Source organism: Coregonus clupeaformis, unplaced genomic scaffold (assembly GCF_020615455.1).
Source record: "Coregonus clupeaformis isolate EN_2021a unplaced genomic scaffold, ASM2061545v1 scaf0715, whole genome shotgun sequence".
NCBI classification, from domain to species: Eukaryota; Metazoa; Chordata; class Actinopteri; order Salmoniformes; family Salmonidae; genus Coregonus; species Coregonus clupeaformis.
This window is the reverse complement of record NW_025534170.1, coordinates 153,975-166,613: the sequence shown is the minus strand read 5'-3', so window position 1 is coordinate 166,613 and position 12,639 is coordinate 153,975.

The following is a 12,639-nucleotide window of genomic DNA, read 5'->3' as shown; positions in this document are numbered from 1 at the left end:
CCGGTGAGCTTCGGCTTTTAAAGGGCAGGTTACCACACGATGTCCATCACCTCCACAATAGAGGCAGAGGTTTGAGGTGAAGCGGCGCTGGCGCTCTGCAGGAGTGAGAGAGGCTCGCCCAATCTCCATAGGCTCAGACTGATCAAGCTGACTTGGGTGAGTGGCAGTAGCTGACAGGAGCCCAGTCGGATCTCTCCGAATGCCGGTAGTTGGTGGGCCTTGGCGCCCCCTCTCACGACGACGGGTCTGTATCCTTCTGTCGATCCGAACAGTCAGTGCGATGGCTTCATCAAGAGTGGAAGGCAGTTCATGGGAGACCAACTCGTCCTTGATATAGTCAGCCAAGCTATGGAAGAACGCGTCCACCAACGATGGTGTGTTCCAAGAACTTCGTCTTGCCAGGGTTCGGAAGTCGATGGAATGGTCTGCGACTGTACGTCTGCCTTGTCGAATACTGAACAGTTCACGAGACGCCTCTGCGGTTGGTGAATCCAGGTCAAACACCTTCAGCATCTCCTCAGCAAACAGGTCGAAGGTTGCACATGCGGGGGTTTGACGTTCGAACTCTGCTGTTCCCCAGAGTCGAGCTCGGCCCGTCAGGTGAGTGATGGCATACCCGACCCTAGCCCCCTCCGTGGCGAAGGTCCTTGGCTGCAAGGAGAACTGAAGTCGGCAGCTAGTCAGGAATGGCCGGACCTGGGTAGAATCGCTGTTGAACCGCTCGGGGTTTCCAATCTTGGGTTCCGGGGCAGCGGCTGCAATGACCGGGGCAGGTAACTCGGAGGCAGGGCTGGTGGGCAGACTGGCTGGGGTAAGGTTGGTGAGGAGTTGGATGATCCTGGCGAGTTGTTGTTGCTGCTGCTGGGACTGCTGCTGGTGCTGCTGGAACTGCTGATGCTGTTGGTGGCCGACCTGAAGCAGAGAGGTGATGTCGCCGCTCATGCGGCCTAGCTCTCTCTCAGTGTGTTCCAGGCGTAGCATGGCGGTGGGTTGCTCAGGTTCTTCGGTTTCCATGTCGGGGGAAGTGTGCGCTGAGTCCATAATGGTCAGATCGTACTGTCACGGTTCAGACAGACGACAAGAGGACCACAATTGCGTCACACCAGAAAGTTTATTAAAACTAAAGGGGAAAGGGAAGTAGGGAGTGAGTGAAGGCTCCAGGGGTTATCCCGTCCAATGTGCTGGATCTGTGCCCCCCCCCAGTGGCAGCGATGCGTCCGATGACGCCGGTGGTTGGTGGTCCAGAAGTCCTGGGGGGGGAGGAAACACAGACACAACGGGGCGGATGAAACAAGGCAGAAGTACAGTTCAAGGGAAATCCAAATACGTTGTAGCAAGGCAGAAGGCTGGTCAGAGTTACCGGGGTCGAAGAGTAGTCAGGAGTCGTAATGGCAGAAAGCAGGTCTGGTTTTCCTGGGGCAGAAGAGTATCCAAGAATCAGGCAGGTCCGGGGTCACAAAACAAGGGTGAGCCAGAAGCGCGAGCACACAGGTTCCGGGTGTGAGCTTTGCAGACGATCTGACAAAGGAGAGCTGAAAGACAGGACTTTAAATACTGGGAGAGGTTAGTGGGTAATGCAGCGCAGCTGGCAGAGTAATTAGAGCCGAGCAGAGCAGGGACAGGTGGCGCTAGTTAGGCTGAGTAGAGAGAGAGAGATGAGCAGAGTGGAAGATAGTGGAAACACATTAAGGTGGTAACCCGGTGGAGTGAGAGGGCTCATGACAAAAACAGAGTTCAGAGGCAATTGAAATTATTCAACGAACTGTTCCATCCAATAGTATACCAAACATTACCATTATTCTAAATATTTCATAAATGTTACTTATCCCAAGTGTTCATTAAGTCCTCATGACATTCATTCTCATAAGAAATCATATATACCCCAAACTCAGCCAAAACCGAAAAACTCCATAAAATTCACTGTGCGTGCTCCTCTAAGACCTATCACCCTTGACCTGCTGAAAACCCCCCAAAATTGAAACAACAAGGCTTTATAAACATCATACTAGGTGTGTTGTTTTTTGTTTGAAAACCCCAATTTGAAAAACAACAACCACAAATAGCCAGGCCCCACTAAAATACTGCCTAACTTCACTACTGCTCCCCCTAGCCCTGGGCAACATTCCAATGAGATAAGCTAATTATCTTTCTCCTGGTTATAATTTTTGTTAACCTTCAATTACCATCAGTAATCTAAAGATGGTAGTACACACAAAACATGATACAGATATCCCCAGCCCTAACCCATCAATAATTGTTTGTATCAATCTAATACCTCATAACTAATCCATAAAACCACTCAAAATTCCTCGAGTATACAATTATTATTTAATTGATTACCCTAAATCTGCTACATGTGATCTCATCTCAAATGATCCATTATCAATCATTTGTTCAACCCCCTAGGAAAATCTGTCTCCCCTTCTATTGTTCCTGTCCCCCCTGTAAATGTCATATTTCATTTTTTAGCCAATACAATCACGGTTACATCAAATGTTCCCTCAGTTAATGGTATTTTCTCCCTAATATATCTTCATACTCTTCTTCTTTCCCTAAATGAGATTTAATCCCTTGCCTTTCCTCTACTATCCTTCTATCATTACTGGATCAATGATAATAACTGTAATAACTATTAATAATAATTGTAATAACTATTTCACATTAAATTGTGCCTTTTTGTGATAATGTTATAATTGTAGCCTATTGCATTACTTTAGTTTAAAATATAAGTTTGTTTATTTAACAAATCCAGAACCCACCACAGGCTGGCGCTATTCCCCCAGCACAACAGCCAAAGCCACTTGCATCCCCTGGTCCCCGTAACGAAAATAAATTATAGTTCTAGAATTTACCAACTATTTGCATACACCACTGGTGTTAAGCAACCTATCGAATAAAGTAATAACAACTAGAATGTATTAAAGCACTGCCTTCCAGTCAAGCATTCAGACCTCCACTTGAAATCCCACAGCTCAACCCAACTCGCTTGACTGTCTCTATTTTTTTTCTCCCGCTAACCAGAGCCATAAATTATTCTCCTTTGTCCTCAACTCAATTTTCACAGCTCTATCGCCATTTCAGTTCGCTATTCAATTTCTTTAACTGTTCTCTCTGATTAGGCCCTAATTAATAAAACAAATACTTGCTATCATTGATAAGCATACATTTAATGATATTCCTATCATTTGAACTATCTCTCACCCCTCCCCTTGCTCCTTCCTACACAACGGGGAAGGCGCAAGGGGACCTTGTAACATATTTTCATAGACCTTTCTAGAATACTTCTACTTAAGCTATCTAATTCAACCTTTCACATTTCTCAATCCACGTAGTAATCTAGGTCTATAGCCCCAATGCGAAAGCTTTACCCACTGTCCCTACCTGTGTTCGAACCCTGGACCCTCTACATACATCGCCAGTCACTCCACACATTCCGCGATGCTTTCAAAGTAAATACTTCCAGTTCATAGAGCAAGTGACGTCACCAAATGAAAATCGCACTAGCTCTCACCTCATTTAGCAACACAAAGTAATGCTATCTCTCCCTTCACCCATTCTCTATTAAATAAGTGAGTCTTTCTATTTAACCCCAAAACACACTACAAATCGTCCATTCAACATCACCAAACCAAACACTCCGTAGCATCCGGTCACCACCCACACCAGCCGTTGAATTCACTCATACACACAGACTTCACCTCATGCCACCGAAATGCCCAACAAAACTGTCACGAGTTGCTAAGCCAGAACCCAGAAGCAGACCAGGACAAGGTAAGTTGAAACGAAGGTGAGTGTTTATTTACAAGTTCAAGAGTGATGCTGAATAATCCAGGGAACAGAGCGGGCGGCGTTGATTAGTTGTTGGGGGTGCAGTGGTTGATCCCATCCTGGGTCGGCAGCCGCCGACCACCAGGCAGAGGTTGGATGAAGGTTCCGGACGGGTGACTGCAGATGGAACAAAACGGGGGTAAGTAAGCAACAAACCAACAAGGTGCAAAAACAACAAAACTAACGCTAGGCTCTAAGACTGATACTCTGGTAAACCTACTGTTCATGGCTAACGATCCGGCAGGGAATGGATGTTAGGCCAGAGCCTAAGAAGGGTGATGATCAGGACCAGGTGTGCAGATTGCTGATGGGATGCAGGTGCGGAAATCAAGAGAGCTCCCCGGAGCGTTCCAGAACCCTCGGGAAACTGGAGATCACGAACATAACAACTAGTCCACAGACAGGACCCGACTCAGACTGCCGGGATCGTTACAGTACCCCCCCTCCGACGAACGCCACCGGGCGGACTCCCGGAGCGCCAGGATGGAGGCGGTAGAAGTCACTGATGAGGTCAGCATCTAGGACCTGTCGCCGCGGAATCCAACTCCTCTCTTCAGGACCATACCCCTCCCAGTCCACGAGATACTGGAAACCCCGGCCCCGCCGTCTGGAATCCATGATGCGACGCACCGTGTAGGCAGGACCACCTCCGATCATCCGAGGAGGAGGAGGAGGAGGCGGAGGGAGGCAACAGAGGACTGAGGAAAACAGGCTTGAGGCAGGAGACATGAAAGGTGGGATGGACTCTGAGCGTCCTCGGGAGTTTGAGTCGAACTGCCACCGGATTGATCACCTTCTCCACCACAAACGGACCAATGAACTTCGGTAACAACTTCCTAGACTCAGTCCGTAAAGGAAGATCCCGTGTGGCCAACCAGACCCTATCTCCGATGGTGTAGGTGGGAGCGGGGATCCGGCGACGATTCGCCTGGAGCTGATACCGGTCCGAAACTCTAAGGAGTGCTTTTCTGGCCCGATGCCAGGTCCGGTGGCAACGACGAATATGGACCTGAACAGAAGGCACTGAGAGCTCCTTCTCCTGAGAAGGGAACAAGGGAGGTTGGTAGCCATACAGGCACTGGAAGGGGAGACATCCCAGTGGCAGATGTAGGGAGAGTATTGTGGGCATACTCAACCCAAGGCAACTGAGAGACCCAGGAGGTGGGGTTGGAAGAGGCCAGACAGCGTAGCGTGGATTCCATCTTCTGGTTGGCTCTCTCCGCCTGACCATTAGATTGGGGGTGAAAACCAGATGTGAGACTGACTGTAGCTCCAATGGCCAAACAGAAGGACTTCCAGACAGCAGAGGTAAACTGAGGACCACGGTCGGAAACGATATCACTGGGCAACCCGTGGACCCTGAAAACCTCCCTAACCAGGATCTCGGACGTCTCCGAGGCAGAGGGAAGCTTGGCAATAGGCACAAAGTGGGCGAACTTGCTGAATCTGTCCACGATAGTCAGAACGACCGTGTTCCCCTCAGAAGCGGGCAACCCAGTGACAAAGTCCAGGGCCAGATGCGACCATGGTCGCGGGGAATAGGAAGGGGGTGAAGTAGTCCAGAGCTGGGCCGATTGGTACTCTTATTCTGCGCACACACTGGACAGGCAGCAACATAACCCCGAGTATCCTCGGCCATGGCAGGCCACCAAAAACGTCTGCGAAGAAACGCCATTGTCCGAGCCACGCCAGGGTGACAAGCCATCTTGCTGGCGTGGGACCATTTGAGGACAGCAGGACGAACCGACTCAGGCACAAACAACCGACCGGGTGGACCGTTACCGGGACCGGGCTGAGTCCGAAGGGCCGCCAGCACCTCCTCCTCAATCTTCCACATAACTGCTCCCACGACGCAGTTCCGGGGGAGAATTGTCTCGGTCTTGGACCCACTCTCCCCGTCTTGGAGAACATCCGGGACAAGGCGTCCGCCTTGCCGTTCTTAGATCCAGGTCGGAACGTCAGGGAAAACTTGAATCGTCCGAAAAACAACGCCACCTGGCCTGACGGGAGTTGAGACGTTTAGCCGATTGCACGTAAGCAAGATTCTTGTGGTCAGTCCAGACAATAAACGGTTGCTCCGCCCCCTCCAACCAGTGGCGCCACTCCTCCAAGGCAAGTTTCACCGCGAGAAGCTCCCGGTTACCCACATCGTAATTCCTCTCCGCAGGCGAAAGGCGACGAGAGTAGTAGGCGCAGGGATGGAGTTTACTGTCCGTGGAGCATCGCTGCGACAGGATGGCGCCAACTCCCACATCAGACGCGGCCCACTTCAACGACGAACTGACGGGCCGTGTCCGGTTGAGAGAGAATCGGTGCGTTGGTGAATCGCCTCTTCAAATCCAGAAACGCTCGATCCGCCTCCGGATTCCACTTGAAGGTCCTGATACTGGAAGTCAAGGCAGTTAACGGAGCGGCCACACGGCTGTAATCCCGGATGAATCTGCGGTAGAAATTCGCAAACCCCAAAAATCTCTGGAGCTGCAATCTCGTACCGGGCTGGGCCCATTCCAGAACCGCTCTAACCTTCTCCTGGTCCATCCTAATCTCTCCCCTGGAGATGATGTACCCGAGAAAGGATGTCGTGTGGGCGTGAAACTCGCACTTCTCGGCCTTCACGAACAGGCGATTCTCCAACAATCGCTGCAGAACCTGCCGGACATGCTGGACGTGGTCGGAAGGTTCCTTCGAGAAGATCAGAATGTCATCCAGGTAAACAAACACAAAGAGACCGATCATATCTCTCAGGACGTCGTTCACCATACTCTGGAATACCGCTGGAGCATTGGTCAGTCCAAACGGCATCACCTGATACTCGAAGTGACCCATCGGTGTATTGAAACCCGTCAACCACTCGTCCCCCTCTCTGATCCGGACCATGTGATACGCATTGCGTAGGTCTAGCTTGGTGAACACCGTAGCACCCTGTAAGGAGTCGAAGGCAGAACTCATCAAGGGCAGGGGGATACTTGTTCTTGACCGTGATGTCATTCAACCCCCGATAATCAATACACGGTCGAAGAGAGCCATCCTTCTTACCCACAAAGAAGAATCCTGCCCCCCAGGGGTGATGACGAGGGACGAACGAGACCAGCAGCTAGGGACTCCTTGATGTAGGTCTCCAAAGCCTCACGTTCAGGTCGGGAGATACTGTATAACCTTCCCTTGGGGTAGACAGCTCCAGGGAACAGGTTGATGGCACAATCATATGGTCGGTGGGGAGGGAGTGACAGAGCCTTCTGCTTACTGAAAACTTCCCCCAAATCGTGATATGTCTCGGGAACCAGGGACAAATCTGGGGGTTTAGCCTCAATCACCTGACTGGGAACCGAATGGGGGCAGGCAGTCTTGAGACAGTTAGCATGACAATCAAGGCTCCAACTCGTTACCTTGCCCGTCACCCAATCGAACGTGGGATTGTGTTCCTTCAGCCAGGGGTATCCAAGGACCAGAGGAACCTGGGAAGACGGCAGAATGAAGAATGAAATCATCTCAGAATGATTCCCCGACAACCGCATCTTAACCGGTTCAGTCCTCATCGTGATACGTGCCAGACTACTGCCGTCCAGAGTGGTAGCTTCAATGGCTTCCGGCAATTGCTCCTTGGAAAGCCCCAGCTGTTCCACCAACTCGGCATCTAGAAAGCTTCCATCGGCACCTGAATCGATAAAAGCGTTAATCGCTAAGCTCTGATTCCTGTTCATAAGGGTAGCCGGAAACGGGGTCTGACAGAGGTATTGAGAGGTCGAAACTGGCTCGCTAAAAGTCCTCCCAACTTTAGCGAGCCGCGCAGTTTGACGACCCGACTGGAACCTGAGAAGCTGATCGGTTGGACGGAGCCCATTGCTTCTCCCTCCTTCGCTCTCGGACTCGATTATCCACCCGAATAGACAAGGCTACCAAGCTGTCCAGGTCACTAGACTCCGGATAGGAGATCAACTCATCCTTGAGCTGCTCCGACAGACCCTGGTAAAAGGCCGCTTGCAGAGCCTCCTCATTCCACCCACTCTCCACAGCCAACGTCTTGAACTCGATCACGAAGTCGGCCACGCTGCGAGTTCCTTGGCGAAGCGAAAACAGGCGCCTAGCTGCGTCCCTCCCTCGGACGGAATGGTCGAAGAGCTTCCTCATCTCGGCCGTGAACCCCTGGTATGAAGCCATGCAGGGATCCTGTCGTTCCCAAACGGCTGAAGCCCACTCCAGCGCTCGACCACGCAGCAACTCAATCACAAAGGCTATCCTAGCCTTGTCTGTGGCATAAGAGTAGGGCTGTAGATCGAACACTAATCCACACTGCATAAGGAAGGAACGGCATCTTCCCAGCTCCCCTCATATTTATCCGGTGTCGGAACCTTGGGCTCACGGAAGGACACAGCTTCAGAAGCGGCAGGCGAGATGGGTGAAACCGGTAGTGGATCTTCCACCGGACACTTGCGTTGGTTCTGGACCTCCGTCAGACCGGTAGAAAGGTTCCGAACTGACAACGCGATCTCCTGTAGTACCGTGCTATGATGGCCCAACATCTTCTCCTGCTGGGTAATGGCATGGCGAACAGAGTCCAGGTCCGCTGGGTTCATTACTGGCCGGATCGTTCTGTCACGAGTTGCTAAGCCAGAACCCAGAAGCAGACCAGGACAAGGTAAGTTGAAACGAAGGTGAGTGTTTATTTACAAGTTCAAGAGTGATGCTGAATAATCCAGGGAACAGAGCGGGCGGCGTTGATTAGTTGTTGGGGGTGCAGTGGTTGATCCCATCCTGGGTCGGCAGCCGCCGACCACCAGGCAGAGGTTGGATGAAGGTTCCGGACGGGTGACTGCAGATGGAACAAAACGGGGTAAGTAAGCAACAAACCAACAAGGTGCAAAAACAACAAAACTAACGCTAGGCTCTAAGACTGATACTCTGGTAAACCTACTGTTCATGGCCAACGATCCGGCAGGGAATGGATGTTAGGCCAGAGCCTAAGAAGGGTGATGATCAGGACCAGGTGTGCAGATTGCTGATGGGATGCAGGTGCGGAAATCAAGAGAGCTCCCCGGAGCGTTCCAGAACCCTCGGGAAACTGGAGATCACGAACATAACAACTAGTCCACAGACAGGACCCGACTCAGACTGCCGGGATCGTTACAAAAACATAATAGTTCAATGGAGCCCCCTATTGGCTCTCCACTGTTTATACATTACTTCCATACCCACATTAGTTATGGTCCGATTACCCATTAAACCTTATCACATGATCAAACAACGGCACAACCTTAAACTCATATGGGGCGGCAGGCAGCTTAGTGACCAAGAGCGCCGCGCCAGCAACCGAGAGGTCGCCGGTTCCAATCCCCGAGCCGACCAGGCAAAAAATCTGTCGATGTGCCCCTGAGCAAGGCACTCAACCCCAATCGCTCCCATAAGTCGCTCTGGACCAGAGCGTCTGCAAATGACTGTAAATGTAAATATTCTCTACTTTCTCACCCATGACGTACGTCTACGTTTGGGTGAGAAAGTTCATACGTTTATATCGTTAGAAATGTATAGGTACCTCTCAAACAATCGCCCCGTGGTGTTCCCAGCCAACTCCCAATCGACACAAATCACCCCCCAGTCTCTCCTGACTCTCCAAAAGCCACACTCTCGCTGTCTCCAGCCCCTCCCCTCGCGTTTCTCCCTCCTGTGTCCAGTCGGATCAGGTTTTGTCTGTTTTTCGTTTTAATTTGTAATATTCGTCCGTTATTTAATTATTTAAAGTACATCTATTTATTTAAATCAAATTATTCCCACCTAATTAGTTAAAGTCGGTGCATATTTATATTTCAACGATAAACCAAATTATTTCAGTCTAATTATTTAACCAGTATTTTGCAGGGTCAAACATCAAACGTTAAATTAAATAATAAACCAAATTGCTTCAACTTAATTATTTAAAACCAGTATTATGCTATGTCAAACATCAAACATTAAATCAAATAATAAACCAAATTGCTTCAACATAATTATTTAAAACCAGTATTATGCTATGTCAAACATCAAACGTTACAGTTCAATCATATCAGTTCAAACGTTTCAGTTTAGTCATACTAGTTATTCATTATTTTACCTTTATGTTCCCAATTGTTATTAACGGGTTATACGGTTTAAGCAACCACAAACCCAACAGTTATTCACAAATTATACAGTTTGGACAGCCACAGACATCTTTAATTCCTAATTAGTTTTCTATCAAGGTATACAGGTTTATTAATTTTAGTAACCCGCATTCCCTCTTTTATTTCGTCTGCAAACACTCTTTTATTACACTGGGATCATTCACACTCTTATGCATACGACACCCTATACTTTAAAGTGCTCCTCCGATCTGGGCGGAACCCCCAAGTACAGCTCCCTGCCGAAGCGCAACACTATAGTGTACTTTAAAGTGCTCCTACGATCCTAGCCGTACTAGTTACGGACCTTGCCGGTGTAATTCTTCGAACCTAGCCGTACCCTCGAAGTTACGGACCTTGCCGGTGTAATTCTTCGAACCTAGCCGTACCCTCGTAGTTACGAACCTTGCCGATAGCAATTACTAAGTCAATTATTCCCTGTATCTTCGAACCTAGCCGTACCCTCGCAGTTACGGACCTTGCCAATAGATTTCAGTGTTTTCCCCGAACCTAGCCGTACCCCCACAGTTACGGACCTTGCCGGTAGAACAATACTCTATGGTACCATGGTTTAACATCACATTCACCAAAGGTTTGCATGTCACAATATTGTGCTTATCTACTCATAATAATTTCATAATTTAGTTCACTTACATCAGACAGGTGTTTCACAAAATTAATTTGGATGAAGCCAATGTGCAGAACTTTAGTTATATAACAATAGGTGTCTGCTTACCTGTTTTTAGTAGTCCGGACTCTTTGTGAAACACACCGTCCAATGACAGAGATGTCCAATGGGCCGGACAATACCCAGCGAAGTCCCTTCTACCAGATCACAGTCGGTGGTCACCAATTGTTAAGTTGCGTCAATTCAAATCTGGTATTGGGAACAAAAGAGGTCAACACGACTTCTAAGATATACTAGTATTTTAATTAATGCAAACACTTCAATGGTAAATATGATGTTCGTATATACGGGTCCACTGAAATACCATGCAGGGCACTCAGAGAACTGGTCCATTGTTCTAAGTTCTTCCCTAAATACGCTGACAGAGATAGTTCCCGCTCCCTGCTGGCCTATCAGAGTAGAGACTGAGCGTGGTTTAGACTTACTCAGCCTATCGTTGGCGCACAGGCAACATACCGAAATTCCTGTGTGAACTAGGTAGTTATATAGAGGCAATTCTATTTTGGATGCTTCCCAATCTACTTAATTGCTGTCGGAATTTATCTTGCCTTGGTCTGCAAATGTGATCAAAGATCTGTATTAGCCTATTATAAAGGCCATATCAATATGAACAGCTAAGAGAAGTGTGGTTATTAAAAGTATTCGAATTTCATTGAAATTGTACTGTATTTCGCTATTTCATGTAGTAGGCCATGCATGATACAAATATATGGAGCTGTCCATGGCACTGAAGTTAGAGATCAATGTACTGTTAATGAGGAAGTTAATGAGGAAGCCTACTGATAACCAACAGGCCATGTCAACACTGGAACAAGGCATTATATTACGGGTTTGAAATGCTCTATAACAATGGGAATTCGAATTCCAACCCCACCCATTGTATACATTTTATTTTTACATCTCAACAAAGAAGGCTGTTGGCACCGCCCTGAAAAGAAAAGGGCCCGCCATGGAAATCAAATGCCAGTCCAACTGATTCGTTCTGGCGCTGGGCCTGATGCAACTGTTTTTAGTCTTACAGGCTTTACAATGTTTCTTTTGTTAGAACAAGCTTACAATTATTTTTAAAAATGACCGTTTGGAACAGTGTAAACAACACTAAATAAATGATGTGTACCACATCATTTATTTAGTGTTGTTTACACTGTTCCAAACGGTCATTTTTAAAAATAATTGTAAGCTTCCACAACTAAGTAAAATGTCTTCCACACATCGGACCCTTCCATAGACTTACACAGTAATTATGACAACTTCCGGAGGAAGTTCTCCATCCTATCAGAGCTCTTGCAGCATGAACTGACATGTTGTCCACCCAATCAAAGGATCAGAGAATGAATCTAGTACCCAAACCATAAACTACAGCTAGCTATCACTGCAGTGCATAACATGTGGTGAGCAGTTGTCTCAAAGAGAGAGAAAGACAATCGTTTTTTCAGTTTCACTTACTTACAGTGAGGGAAAAAAGTATTTGATCCCCTGTACGTTTGCCGACTGACAAAGAAATGATCAGTCTATAATTTTAATGGTAGGTTTATTTGAACAGTGAGAGACAGAATAACAACAAAAAAATCCAGAAAAACGCATGTCAAAAATTTTATAAATTGATTTGCATTTTAAAGAGGGAAATAAGTATTTGACCCCCTCACAATCAGAAAGATTTCTGGCTCCCAGGTGTCTTTTATACAGGTAACGAGCTGAGATTAGGAGCACACTCTTAAAGGGAGTGCTCCTAATCTCAGTTTGTTACCTGTATAAAAGACACCTGTCCACAGAAGCAATCAATCAATCAGATTCCAAACTCTCCACCATGGCTAAGACCAAAGAGCTCTCCAAGGATGTCAGGGACAAGATTCTAGACCTACACAAGGCTGGAATGGGCTACAAGAACATCGCCAAGCATCTTGGTGAGAAGGTGACAACAGTTGGTGTGATTATTCGCAAATGGAAGAAACACAAAAGAACTGTCAATCTCCCTCGGCCTGGGGCTCCATG